The 15,044-nt window shown below is 36.6% G+C and overlaps 1 protein-coding gene across 2 annotated transcripts in view; it reads right to left on the bottom strand.

Annotated features, from left to right (window-relative positions):
• The window catches only part of POU2F1 (POU class 2 homeobox 1), a 162,791-nt gene that overhangs the window by 107,948 nt on the left and 39,799 nt on the right, over window positions 1–15,044 (bottom strand). The gene's annotated exons all lie outside the window — the stretch shown is intronic.

Raw genomic sequence — 15,044 nt, 5'->3', positions numbered from 1 at the left:
TCTTAATGCATCTTAAAATGCCTGATTTACAAACTTTGGAAAGCCTCTGGAAGGCTTTCAAGAAAGATTAACTGCCCATTTCAATATACTTGGCTAAAATGGGGCAAAATTTGCCTGTGTAAATCCAAGTTCTCAAATTTTCCCAAACAACAGTATACAGCTCTCCTGATGTTCAAGCAATGTAATCTCCCATGCTTTACAGAAGAGAAAGCAACAAAGCTCTCAGCAGACTTGGAAGTTACACTGAGTTCTGAATATAGTTTGATTTTTTTGAAATCTTAATGAGTAGGAAATATACTTAGGAGCCAGAGTAAGAGCATCTATCCCACCCAAAAGGAGCACTGTCAAGCCAAAAAAAAAAAGCAGAAGCAGCGGCGGCAGCAGCAGAAGAAAGAAAAGAAACGATTAACTGGAAAAAGCATTTATTCCTGATGAACAAATAAAAGGACACAGAAAACAAATTCATTAACGGCAAACATTCCTAGTCTTAGAAAAAAATCTATAGTGTTTATTCTAACAAAGTGCAGGCAATCCTTTATTACAAACTTGTTCTGTAAAGGGCCAGAAGGTAAACATTTTCATCTTTATGAGCCATTCAGTCCTGTCACAACCACTCAACTGACTGTTGTAGTGTAAGTGTAGCCACAGATTCTACACAGATGATATATAAACAAATGGGTGTGGTGGTGTCCCAATAAAACTTTATTTATGGATACAGAAATTCCCATTTCATTTAATTTTCATGTGTCATGAAATACGCTTTTCATTTTTTCCCATTTAAAAATATAAAATTTCTTCTTAGCTCATGGACCATACAAAAAACGAAAGCATGGTGGATTTAGCCAGAGGACAACTGTATGCCTATCCCTGCATTATTTCCATCAATGTAGAAATAAAAATTGACAAATGTACGTAAAAATACTTTCCTGATAGTTCATTCATTTCTTTTCCCCATCCCCATTTCCAAACCTTCCACAGAATCTTTCTGAAGTCCCCATTTCATCAGATTCCTTCCTTCCTTGCACATCCCTCTCCCCAGGGTACAGCTTGCCTGTCCCTTGGATGTTTTTAAATCAAAATCTATCTGTGTTGCGGGGGGTGGGGGGGGGAAGCCACCATTGCAACTTTTTATAAATCCTACTTCCTTGAACTACTGTAAAAGTTCCAAATCTTTTCATGCTCAATCTTTCAATAAATATAGGTTTGACCAATCTTATTATACCCTTTCTCTTTCAGCCATCATTTAAGTCTAATTCTATACAATGAGACCCCTGTGAGGTCACAGCAGTTAGGCTGCCTTATTGAGAAGGCAGGTTTTAGTCACAAATACATTTAATGTTTAAAATTTTGCCAGTAACTTCAAATGGCTTCTAAGGAAAGTTAGGAAAAGAGCTGGTCTGTTACTTTAAATTGCTTCTCTCTCCACCTTCCCAAGCAGATATTTTTTAAAAATGCTTTATCATTTACTTCATTATTTTTCTAATTACTATTATTGTTATAATATCATAAGAACAATGTTTCAAAATGTTTTAAAAACTTAAATCTTTTTAAAACTACAAAGTCCTAAAATGCTAAATTAAAATCAATACTAACATGGAAAGGTACAATCATAAACCTGGAAAGTGTCAAGAAGTCATTAATTTCATAAAAGTGACCCTATATGTGGGAACTGTGTAAAACTGTAACTCTGGTACAGGGGATCTTTCAGCTTAGCACAGAGAAACATTCCAGAGTTAGTGAAAAGCCACGTGGTGGGGACAGAATTGTGTTCTGGAAAAGTGATGGGCAGGAGATGGAGCATTCAATAAAGAATGAGATTTCACTCTCCAACTCTCCCCATCCATAAATAACAAGTGTTTAAATGCACCTATATTAAAACTCTTCCCAGTGAATTCACCACAACAGTAAGAGCAAAAATGCCACAGTTCAGCAATTTGTGTTTGTGAAGTGATTTCTCCTGAAGACAGATGCCACCCTGAGGAACAAAAGCAGAAAAACAATCCAACGTAGTATGACTAGAGGCTAAAGCAAGAAAAAATTAGGACTGCAAGCCTTTCTCTCTCTCTCTCCCCCTACCCCTCTGAAACTCTCTGGCTACATCTTTAGAACATCCTGCACAGACAACAGAAATGGTAATTTCCTACACAATACAAAGCAAGAAGGTCTTTGCCTTTTATTCTGCTGCCAAGTATATAAACCAAAGGATTTCTTGCGAACTACTGGAACCCCCCCAAAACAAGAAACCAAGCAATATGGTTTCTAAAAAGCAACAACCAGGGTCCATTAAAGCTTAAAACATTTCCTCAAGTAGTTAACAATATATATATTTTTTTACTTCAAGTGCACTAGCCAGGTTTTAATATTAAAAGAAATCCTTAGGACCAAAAAGGGAGTTGAATATACGATGTATTTTTATTTGGATATTGTATGGGAGAAAAAAGAGAAATACTAAAAATCTCCTCATGAAGCTTTCAAAATAAAGTGTTACTACTGCTCCTACAAAGGAACTATTTCTTTAATTCTTACAAATGTTTTTAACCCCGCTGAATCACTTCTGTAATCCTAAAAAGTCAGGTCCACTCTCTATATGTTAAGTCACAAATTGCTCACCATTAGTTCAACATTAGATAAAAAGAAAACGCGTCAGAAGTTCAAATCTTACTCTTCACCATATTAAAAGTTTCAATTTAAAAATACTAGAAAAGGAAATAATACTCCTTCTCCCTCCTTCAGCACTCTCCCCTCTTCCATCTCTTTTGCCACCTCCCCAAACCCTACCACAAACCACTTACTGACTTTCCAATTTCTTTGAAAAAATCAAAATAAATAAAACCATAGTCCAAACCTCCAATCACCACATATTTCATCTTTGCAGTGAACTAAGGTTGTCTCTGGCTATTTCAATAGACTTGATAACCTGATGTTTTTCTCAATGATTAACAGCAGGCAAATATCTTGAATCAATCACACACTCCTTTGCAAAAGTAACTGACCTTTGTCAGCAACAGTAAAGCAACTTTATCATAAGCAAGCTAAATTTCAAGTGTGTAAAACTTGAAATTTCAATATCTTTTCTCTAAAATTTTAAGTGTGGTTCTGCATAGGTAATTCCCTTTTTTTTCTGCCACTTTAAGCTGTTAGTTGTTGTCATTTCTCAGTTCCATCCCAATGAAAAGTAATATAAGACAAGAAACCTGTAGTTAAAACCATCTATACAACACCAGAAAGCAAACATCCAAGGAGAAGTAGCAGCAGATTAGTAAGAGTTTCTCATTATTACAAGGACTGTTCTCAGCAATTAAATTTATTCCCATTTGCCTGTTTTGTTATGTGAGACAGAGAGGAGAAACTAACTCACCAATCTATAGTCAATGTAAATCAAAATTATTTTAAAAATGCAGGATATATTAAAAGGCACAGAGTAGAAGAATAGCAGTAAAGAGTTTGGTTCCTTCCACCTGCCCTGGATTCTTGAGCTGCAGCTTGGCTAACAGTTAATTTTCTCTCCTTGTGGGGTTTTACTTGGTGTGCATTGCTCTCCACTTCCCTTTCTACCCACGTAGTTTTTTAAAAGGAGATAAAGCAACTGTATAAGAATGCTTAAAGACATCAAAGACCTAAAGCTTCACTGGTTGTGTGTGGCAGAGGAGGAAGAGGTGGAAAACGTGAGGTAATGAGGATCTACTGTATTTACCTTATGTGCAGGGCATGCGGACAACAATAGAAACCATGTAGGGTGCACGTTTTGTCAAAAAAGAACATGGCAGCCTAATGGGAGGCCTTTGTTCTTCAAAAGGGTCTCCTTTCCCCCTTTTGTGCTTCACTTAATTCATGGCATCTGAGCTGCTCTTGAACTTGACAGACTTAGAGAAAGAAAGGGAGAAGAGTGGGGGAGTCACACACACAAAGAGAGGGGAAAAGGGAGAACTTCAAAGAGAATTCATTTGAAAAAATTAGTTCTACTTCCAGTTTTGATGAAGTTTTGGAACTTTAAAGGAGTTAGAGTATCATTCAGTGTTGAAATAAATTTAATTTTCCCAGAGATTGTAATGAGTAATAAAGAACAAAATGAATTATGTCCAAAGAACTTGTCACAAAATTTCTTCTGCTACACTGTATTTCTTAATAGTTTAAAAAGCATCGGATTTTCAACAATTACATGAAAGATAGCATTCCTCAAGCAGCACTGGTAATTAAATGATTTTGAAGTTTAGGGGAATTATTCTTGAGTGATAAACAGTGCAAAAGGACACAAAACCACCAGCGCCACCTGCAGGATAAATACAGATGAGAATTCTACAACATATTTCAAAGCCTAAGATTTTTTAAAACAAAGCATTCCACAACTAATCCTTGACACTTTAAAGTCAAGAATTAAAAAAATTTTAAAAGCAGTGAATAACTTCAGATGAAGAGCAAAACCCTAGGAACCTTTGGCCAATTTTAGGTATTCATGAATATAAATGGAGAAGTGCTAAAAGTTATGTATTAAAACAAAAGGCTGCTTCAAAACAAAAAGAGGTCTGGCTATAGTAGGATGACTGTCACATGGTTTAAAAATATTTATTTATTTTTCCTGATTGTAAAACATATATTCGTTATAAAATAATCAAACATGTTTGAAATATAGGAAGTTATCCTACTCCCACTGTTAGATTTAGTATTTCTCTTTCCAGCTCTTACATGTATAATTTTCCATAGTATGCCATATGTGCTTGTTTAGGTTTTCTTTTTTTTTTTTTAAACAACTTCTTCTCCCATTTAATATATTTTATACCTCCTTTTATGTCAGTCCACGTATTAATTTTTTTTTTGGTGGTGTATAGTAATCCACCATACAGATTAGTGACCAAGATGCTGCTGATAGGTATTTGGAATGCTTCTGTTTTTTTCCACTTTACAAACAAAGCTTTAAGAAACAGCTTGTATGTATATAGACTATGAAACAGACAATTTATATATGTCTTTGCTTACTGGTATAACTGTTTCTGTAAATCAATGGCTAAAGGTAGAATTTCAAACATTTAAAATTTTAATATCACCAAATTGCTCTCCAAAAGTTGTGCCAAGTTATCTTCCTAAAATTAGGTGAGAGTGCCTGTTTCCCCAGTCCTAGACAACAACAATCTTTTTAATATTTGACATTCTAATAAACACTGCTTTTATTTTAAATCATCTTAGAACTTTCACACATAAATATGCTCCTTCAAATTGAGAATACAGTACATTTACTCCAATATTTACTGATGAAAATATCTGCAGAAGAAACATTACTTTTAAACTACCTTCAGAGCCAATTATTACTTTATAAGTCATATCTCAATGTCATCTTACAATAGAAATACTACCCAACCTCATTACTCATCACAACACATTCAGAAAGCACTGGATGTTTCCTAATCCACCCTCAGAAGAAAATGTGGTACCAATGAGCAGATTTAAAGAATCTGCTGCAGGTCTCAAAGGTAACTGTAAAAAAGGCAGGGTCACATAAACAAGCGAACAACCTTTCAAGGGAACTACTTTGAAAAGACAGCTTCCAACTGGATTTATGTACAAAAGCGTGTATATGCGTCGCTTATACTATATTTGTTTAAAAGTAAGCAAAACCATTCTAGTCACACCTTGTATAGACAAGAAGTTGTACAGCTCTGTGGATGTTATAACATAACTGTAGGTTTAGCACTAAAATAAGGTGAAATCTGAGTTTAATCCCTGAGGCAGGGTTTCTCAGCCTCGACACAACTGACATTCTGAACCAAATTCTGCTGGGGGAGAAGGGCCGACCTGTGCACTGTAGAGTGTTTAGCAGGAAAACCTGGCCTCTAATAACTAGTTCCATTAGCACCATTCTACAAGTTGTGATAACCAAAGATGTCTCCAGACACTGCCAAAATCATCCCCAGTTGAGAACTACCACCCTAGGCTAACTAAAAGAATTATCACATATATATCACTTCTGCATGCACTGTCCTATCAGTTTGATTTTAAAAGTATAAAAATATTTAAAATACTTAAATACTAATATTTCAATTACTGAAAATACTTAAATACTAATATTTTAAATACTTAAAATACTTATCAAATTCTTATTACTTTTCACCACACTCTGCAACTATCAGTGACCATGGCAGCACCAGTAGACAGAGACTTAAAACAAAACAAAACAAAACCACTCTCATCTAATTACTATCATATTACTAGCTAACAATGATGTTTCATGGTGATTTAATGGAAAGAACACTAAATTTGTAAGGTAACAACTTGAGTTATTTGAATTATGTGAACTATCCTGTTGATTCAATCTCCAAAATATATCTTGAATCCATCATTTCTTTGCATCTTCCAACAACCTTCGTCTCAGCCAACATCATCTCTCATCTAGACAAAGAGCCTTTAACTGTTCTCTCAGCTTCTACTCTAGACTCCTCCAATACATTCTCCATCCCTTCATTCATCCTTTAACTAATATTTACTGAATATCTGCTATCTGCCAGGCAGTCTATGTACTGAGTATTGAGTACCGTGTACAAAACTCTCTTACAAAATCCTTTACCTGGAGAAACTTATGTTCTAGTATAAAACACATCAGAAGATGGTTAAGTGCTTTGGAGAAAAAGAAAGTAGGGAAGGATAAGCAGGGTGGAGTCTAGTGTCAAATACAGTGGCCAGGGATGGATCACGTCAGTTATATGAAGACCTGAAGGTTAGGAAGTGAACTGCACAGATATATCTGGAAGAGTCGCCCAGGCAAAAGAGAACAACAAATATAAAGGTCCTGAGGAGGGAGCTTGCCTCTGCCTTTCACTCCCTATGAAACAGGAAACCACTAGAAGGTTTGGAGCAGAGGAGAGCCATGCTGTAACATTTTAAAGGAAAAGACTGGCAACTATGTCACGATTAGGCTCTAGAACTACAAGGGTGGAAACAGAGACAAGCTAATTCATATGAGATTTAGGCCAGAGCAGGGTAAGTGGAGAAAAGAAGAGGCTGGATTGGGGATATACTATTAATTACAGTGATTTAAAAAAACATAAATTGGATTGTGTCATTCCTCAATTCAAAAGCCCTTCAATTACCACTTTCTTCCCATTGTACTGTATATAAAATGAAAAATCCTAAACACGGCCCCAAAGGCTCTCTATGTGATCTGGTCTCTGCCTGACTCTCCAGCCTGATCTTAATCTCAGTAACCAAAATGTCCTGGCCACACTGACCTCTCAGGTCCTCTACAACCCCAAACACTTCTCCACTCGGGGTTGGGGGGCAGGGGCAGGCTTAGTGCACACTGTTCTCTCTGCTTAGAATGAATGCCCTTCTCACCCTTTGCCTTGCCTCTATGCTCTCACTCTCACATTTCAGGTCTCAGCTTAAAATTCACTTCTTCAGAGACCTTCCCTGATGTGCCACACTGAATTAGCTTCACCACCTTCCCTCATTATATTCTCTCAAAGTAGCCCAAAGTACTTTTCCTTGATAGGACCCACCCCAGTTAGTAATTATAACGTTGGTTTAATTATACCTAATGGTTAATGTTTGTCTCTTGAGACTGCAGGCTATAAAGAGCAGGGACCACTTCTGTTCCACTCAGCAGCATACCCTCAGGGTATGGCACAATACCTGGTACCTGGCAAGTACAAAGGATACTTTTGAACAAATGATAGAGCTTTCATCCCAGCTCTGACAGATATGATCTAGTCACTTAAGTTCTCAGGACCTCAACATCCTTTCCCCCTTTTTAATCTTATGACTCTAAGAAGATCATAGAAACTGAAGTAAATGAGACAAAGAAATAGGAAATCACAAGGAGTTTTAAGTACAGTTTCTCTGAAGCAGTCAGGGTGTGGTGGGAGTGGGAGAGGTAAATGAGGGAGGGCCTTGATTAATAATACGAAGTTCAAAAAAAAAATATGAAGTTCAGACTTTCTTCAGGGGCCAAGTGGAGGGATGTTGAAGGCCTTTTGAGCAGTACAATGCTACAATCAGAACCACGTATGTGGAAAATTAATCTATCTGTGGTGTATAACTACCTGAAGAAGAGCCTAAATGCAAAACTTTAATAAGATTCCAACAGGTGAATAGGGCTCAACTAGTTTTAAAAGGTAGTTGAATATGAGAACACAAATATATGTATTAGTGAAGATTCTTAGCATTATTATTTAATAACTAAATTAAGCTCATGCTTGTTTTAGTTATGTTTATACAGAAAGCAAAAAAAAAAAAAAAAAAAAAGTGATCCAACAATGGAAAATACTTTCATTTTCCCATTCATTCATTACTCATAATGCAACCAGATTAATCTTCCAAAAGCATGGCCCAGATCATATTACTCAAAAAACTTTAGTGGCTCCCCACTGTCTACTGAATTAAGTCCAAACACCTTAGCCTGATATTTAAGACCCTACACAAACTGGCCCCAACTTATTTACTTTTACTCTTCTGTATTCTAGCCAAATTGAACTACTTTTGCTCCAAACACTGTTAGCTTTTTCTGTCTCTACCAGATTTTGGTTCACATTGTTCCGTCTTTCTGAAATGCAATCCCACCCTCCTCTCCTAATCCACCTGTCACAACCCTACCTTCCTTATTCAGGACCCAGCTCACATGTTACTGCCACTCTCAGTCTCTTTTTCCAGCCCACTTCAAGTACAAAATGACTTCCTCCACTTCTACAGCCACCCATACATACCCCCAGTGCTTTGTAACTTACTGCATTCTGTCTTGAATGACTTTTTCCTTATATGTTTGATCTTCCCAACTAAATTATAAACAACTTCCAGCCCCCTCCTTTTGTGGAGCTAAGATGGGTACATTTGCACATAAAAACAGACAACTGTACTCATAATCTGTAAACTGTTCTAAGTGCCTATTCCTTTTGAGGGCAGGAACTGTTTCTGATTCATCTTGTTTCCTGTAATTCTTTGAGCAAAGTATGCACTTAATTTTGCTGAATAAATTACTCATAAATTACTGAACATAAAATTTGTTCTTATTGCTCAGGTCTTATTCACTGAGGCCACATTAAAAGAAAGAAAGAAGCATTTATTAAGCACCTGTACTGTAGTTAGCTAGTGTGCTAAGAGACCATGGGAATGATCAAGTATAAAATGCTATGCCTGTCCTAAGAAGCTTACAATATTGTTAGGAACATAAGACATTTCCAAAGTAATCAGAAAAATAATAAAAGTGCTATAAAACACCATCAAATTCTAAACAATGAATTTCAAAAAAGCTGGTATGGATAACAAGCACCACTGGAAGTCTAGAATGGAGAGATCAAAGTTGGCTAGTCTCAATGAAGAACGCTTCTGAGAGGCCTAGCCAGAGGGCATGAAAAGACAAAATTATCCAAAACAATGTGTTCCCCCAGGTTGCTCCAAGAGCCATATCCATCCCTCTATCTTGGCTTTAAAAAGAAAAATAACAAATCTCTGACATGTAAGCGTGAGCATGAGCTCACTGGCTCCATTCTCTGCACAAGTGTCCATATGAAAAACCCAGAAATCCAAACACACAACCACTGTTTTCCAAAACAAACTCATTTTCTACATTTCCCTCACATGCAATATTGGAGGGAAGTTGGGGGGAAATCTCAGATGACCATTTTAGAAAGCCAAATTAAATTCTAAAAACAAACTGCAATAAATCTTTATGGCTCCTGCCTAACTCATTCTATCAATTAGATATATTTTAGAGGTAATAAGTGATTGGAAGTTGCTCTTGCCCCTGTTCAAATGTTACATATTACAAAAGTCACCAGGACATGGAAGAACCTAAATGTCCATCGACAAATGAATGGATAAAGAATATATGATACATATACACAATGGAATATTACTCAGCCATGAAAAGGAAGGAAACTGGGTCATTTGTAGAGACGTAGATGGACCTAGAGTCTGTCATATAGAGTGAAGTAAGAAAGAGAAAAACAAATATTGTATATTAATGCATGTATGTGGAACCTAGAAAAATGGTACAGATGAACCTATTGGCAGGAATAGAGACACAGATATAGGGAACGGATGTGTGGACACGGTGCGGGGGGGTGGGGGGGGATGAACTGGGAGATTGGGATTGACATTTGTGCACTGCCGCATATAAAATAGATAGCTAGTGGGAACCTGCTGTATAGCACAGGGATCTCAGCTTGGTGCTCTGTGGTGACCTAGATGGGATGGGATGGGGAGAAGAGTGGGAGGGGGGTCCAAGAAGGAGGGGATATATGTATACCTATAGATGATTCACTTCGTTGTATAGCAGAAACTAACACAACACTGTAAAGCAACTATACCCCAATTTAAAAAAACAAGTCACTTATAAACTCATTTAAGTGACAAACAGTATATCATAGTGGTTTAACGTTGAGACCCTGAAGCCAGCTGGCCTGAGTTCATAACCCAGCTAGTCTTCCTCTATGCCTCAGTTTATCACCTGTAAAATCAGAACAAAAATAGCTAACTCATAGTACTGTCATGAGGACCAAATGTTAATGTATTACTAAGTATTCTAATCTAGTAAACAGTAAGCAACCAAAAAACTGCTACCTATTATTACTATCCAAAGGAATAAGGATACTATTTAGGTAATAACACAGCAGGAACAAAAAGTGCCAGCTTCGAAAGTGAAAACTGGACATTTCTATGTATGAAATTAACATTAAAGGAAGTGTAGAACCTAGGTACACATGAAAATTCAATGCATAACGGAGCTGGCATTGCAAGAAAGCAGAAGAAAGGGAAAATTTCAACAAATCATTCTGGGAGAGTTGGAAATCCACACACCAAAAAAAAAAAAAAAGTCCTGATAGTACCATACACAAAAATTGATTCCAGGTAGGTTAATGGCCAGATATGAAAAGATAAACTTTAAAACTTTGAGAAAATATAAGAGAATGTGAACATGGAAAAGAGAAAGATTTCTTTAATAAGACATAAAAAGTACAAACTATAAAAAGAAAAGCCTGATAAATCCAACAGCACTGAAATCAAAAATGTCTGTCCATCAAGAGTACATTTAAAAATTGCAAAGACAAAGCACAGACTGAGAAAGGATATGAGAACACATATAACTAACACAGGATTAGAATCCAAAAGATTCTGATAAATCAGTAAAAGACAAAAGAGTGCAATTTTTAAAATGGGCAAGACATTAAGTGGCAGTTCACAGAAGAAACACAATGGTCAATAAGCATATGAAAAGGTGCTTATCTCGTTAACAATAAAGAAAATACAAATTAAAACTCTTATGAGATACCATTTCACATCCACTGAGAGTGGCAAAAATTAAAATATTATGGCAAAGATGTGGAACAGTGAGAACTACAGTACCAGGAAGAATGTAAATGGATAGAATTGGAAACAGTAGAAATGTCCATCAATAGAAGAATGAATAAATCAACTGAATGAATATTGAATAATTCAATAAAATACTATACAGTTGTGAAAATGAACTGCAGTAGATTGTCTGCTACCCTGTCCACAATCACTCCCTGCCCTGTCCTGTATCCACGACACTTTGCAATGTGCCTTTGCTGCTCCTCTCACCAAGAGCTGCATCCCTCAAATCTGGGATAACCTTGACAATAGAATGCAGTGAAAATTAATGTTGTGCCAGTTCTTAGCCTAAGTCTTGAGGCCGCACATGCTTCCTCTTGTTCTCTTATAACCCTGCTCTGCAGCCTGGTGAACAAGACTGGGCTAGCCTCCTGCAGGATGAAATATATGAAGCAGAAACAAGCTGTCTCCACTTAATCATCTGAACCTACTCAAACTTCAGGCAACCCAGCAGCAGGTCACAGATACATGAGCACGTCTAGCCAAGATCAGCAGAATCATCTAGCTGACCCACAGTCTCATAAGCAATAATAAAAGGTGCTTATTTCAAGTCAGTATGTTTTGGAGTTTGTTACAAAGCAATAGATAACTGATACATGTATGGATTGAAGCTGTACACATTAATATGAATAAATCTGACAAATAATTTTGGATGTAAAAAGTAAGCTGCACAAAAAAATACAAATGCTATCATACTGTATATATAATGTTTAAAAAGCGTTGTTTAGAGAGATACTACATATGTATGAGAACGGTGGTTACCTCAAGGTTTGGAGAGAGGAAAATGCCTCTCTCTGGGGAGAGGTACACAGGGGCTCCCTATGTGAGACTTTCCCTACCCTATCTAAAATTGTACCCTCCCAGCACACTCTGCCTATATTCCCTTGCCTGCTTTATTTTTCTACTTGGCACTTAACATCAGCTAATTCCATAAAAGCAGGAATTTGTATTGTGTTTGTCATTGCCTGCCCAGCTTCTAGAACAGTGACTGGCAGAAATTCTAATTTAAAGCTCCCCAGGTAAGTGTAATGTGCACCCTGGATTGAGAATCACTGCTTTAGTGAGAACAAGTGACACAGTAGCAGTTAAGAACAGGAGCTGGCTAACTACAAGCTGAGGGCAAAATCTCGCCCACTGCCTGTTTTTGTATGGTCCACAAGCTAAGAATGATTTTTACTGAAGAACACTTGCAATCGATTTGATAGGAACACTTAACTTTGAACCCCAATTGAGCGAAATGCTATCCTCTCAAAAAAATAATCCTGTTCTTCTCATTAGTAGATCTGTATTACAAAAAAATTGCCCTGTTATCACTATATTTTGAATTTCATCAATTTCATGTATGGAAATTTGTTTTCTCTCCTGTTATGTAAGTATCATCATATACTTGATTTTGCCTCTTGGCCTATAAAGCCTAAAATATTCACCATCTGGTCCTTTACAGAGGTTTGCCAGCCTTTAATTAAAAGCAACAGCTCTAGATATTAAATCCTGTGTAAGTTTAGGCAAATTCTTAAACTCTATACTTTAGTTTCCTCATCTACCTGAAAGAGCTGGGGTTAGAAATACTAGAGGTAATATATATATGTGTACCTGTCCATTAAGAAGAGCTCAATAAATACTGGATAGTATTATTAGTGAGGAGGAAAAGAAACAAAAAAGCAAACAAAGAGGGACTCTCCTGGAGGTCCAGTGGTTAAGACTGAGCTTCCACTACAGGGAGAGCAAGTTCGATACCTGATAGGGGAACTAAGATCCCACATGCCTGACGGTGTGGCCAAAAATAAAAAAAATAAAAATAAAAACATAAGCTATACAAGGAAGATGTGCATAGGTTACATAAAAATACTATGCTATAAAAAATGAAATTAATACAATTATACAAGTCTTTGCAATTTACAAAAGAAATAAAGGATTGAGATAGATAATAACCAGGTTGCCAAAAAGTGCCCAAGAATCCCACACACTATGGCACATTCAGAAAAGGAAGCAAAATATGAAGGAAATATGTCCCCTTAAATCATCTCCCAGAAAAGATGGAGATGTACCCAGGCTATGAGAAACAGCAGAAAATGAGGTAAAATTGTATCTGTGGTCACTTCTGGAGTCACAGTACAATGAGAGGCAGCAGAGCATGCTGGTTAAAAGTAGGGCATGAGAATTGTCTTGTCTGTGTTCAAATCTCAGCTCTGACACTTATAGCTCAGCTATGAAACACTGGACAAGTTATGAATCTAAATCTCAAGATTCCTCTTCTGTAAAATGGGGATTAAAAACACCATCTGCCTCCTAAGACTCCTGAGTATTAATAACAGCTAAGCACAGTGCCTGGCACAGCATCAGTGCTCAGTAAATGTTGGCCATTAGTATTACAAAAAGTCACCAAAGTCTTGTCTAAATAGATTCCTTAATGTTTCCTACAGAGCAAATCATTTGCAGTCTATGTCTTCCATCTTCTCTGCCTCTTCTGCCTCAAATAGTGTTTTAATAAAGCTTTTATTTCACTTCTCAGCAAATTTCTTTAGATTTGAAGCTACTATATATTTTCAGCCCTGTATATTTCTATCATTTTCAACTGAAAATCAATACTGGGGCTCAAAAGAAAGATATTTTTCTAGAGGAAAGAATTATAGTAACTGACATTAGGCCAAAACACCATCCACTTCTCATCATTTGAACCTAGGTATACATAATGTTACTATAGTGTTCTTCCTCGTTTTTATTTTCCAAAGAGTAAAATAGAGCTATGGCCTCAAAAGAAGTTGTTTTAAAGCTTTCTCATGCTCATATGAGCATTTGCTGGTTTTCTGTTTAAATCAAAGAAAAAGTAGTGCCAATGTCAGATTTTAAAGTAAGAGACCATTTGATGCCCAAAATGAGACATGATTCCTCAGCACCACCTATTCTTGTACAAAACAATAAATTGTTCCCTGCAGGACACAGTCTACAGCTCACCTACCCAACTTAATAACAATCTTATCACCAAAAGTACCTTGAGCAATAGACACCATCAAGAAGTAGTTCTGTTATAAATTTAGGAACAAAATTAAAGGTCCTAGGGAGACACTTTCCACAAGCACATCCAGACAGTGAAAAGGGACTGCCACATTCCAACAGGATTTTACTGCTTTATAAGCATCTCTCTCCCTGAAGCAACTCAAAATTATGACTGACTCAAAATAAAGATTTGTGTCGCTATAACCAGTGTACCCAGATCCTAATATATCAATAGATATTCACCGAGGCTCTTCAGAGCAGGAAAGTCATCGCACTGCTCTATCCCAAAGAGTTCTTCAGATACAACAACCAAAAGATAGACAGGTAGACAGATATAATAGATAGATAGCTAGATAGATAAAAATCATCTTTCTTTTTATCCACAGGCAGCTCAACCAAAGATCATCATTTCTTATCTTTTCTGTTTGCATAAGTGAGATAATATGGTATTAACAGCGCTGAGCTGGAAGTTCACAATCTGAATTTTAATCTCAGCTGTCACTTATCAGATGCTTGACCTTCAGCAAGTCACTTAACTTCCATTGTTTTCAACTTACTTAGGAACTCAAGGTTATTTGGTGTGAATATCCTCACCAATTCTTCATCTAAAAATTCATGTTATCTCCATCTACTCTGCCTCAGCAAACAAAAAAAGAGACCGAGAAGAGAAGAAAACAAACCAACAAACCAACAATAGTTATTATTATTTCTCT

Source organism: Hippopotamus amphibius, chromosome 3, assembly GCF_030028045.1.
Source record: "Hippopotamus amphibius kiboko isolate mHipAmp2 chromosome 3, mHipAmp2.hap2, whole genome shotgun sequence".
Lineage (NCBI taxonomy): Eukaryota > Metazoa > Chordata > Mammalia > Artiodactyla > Hippopotamidae > Hippopotamus > Hippopotamus amphibius.
This window is presented reverse-complemented; position numbering and strand designations above follow the sequence as displayed.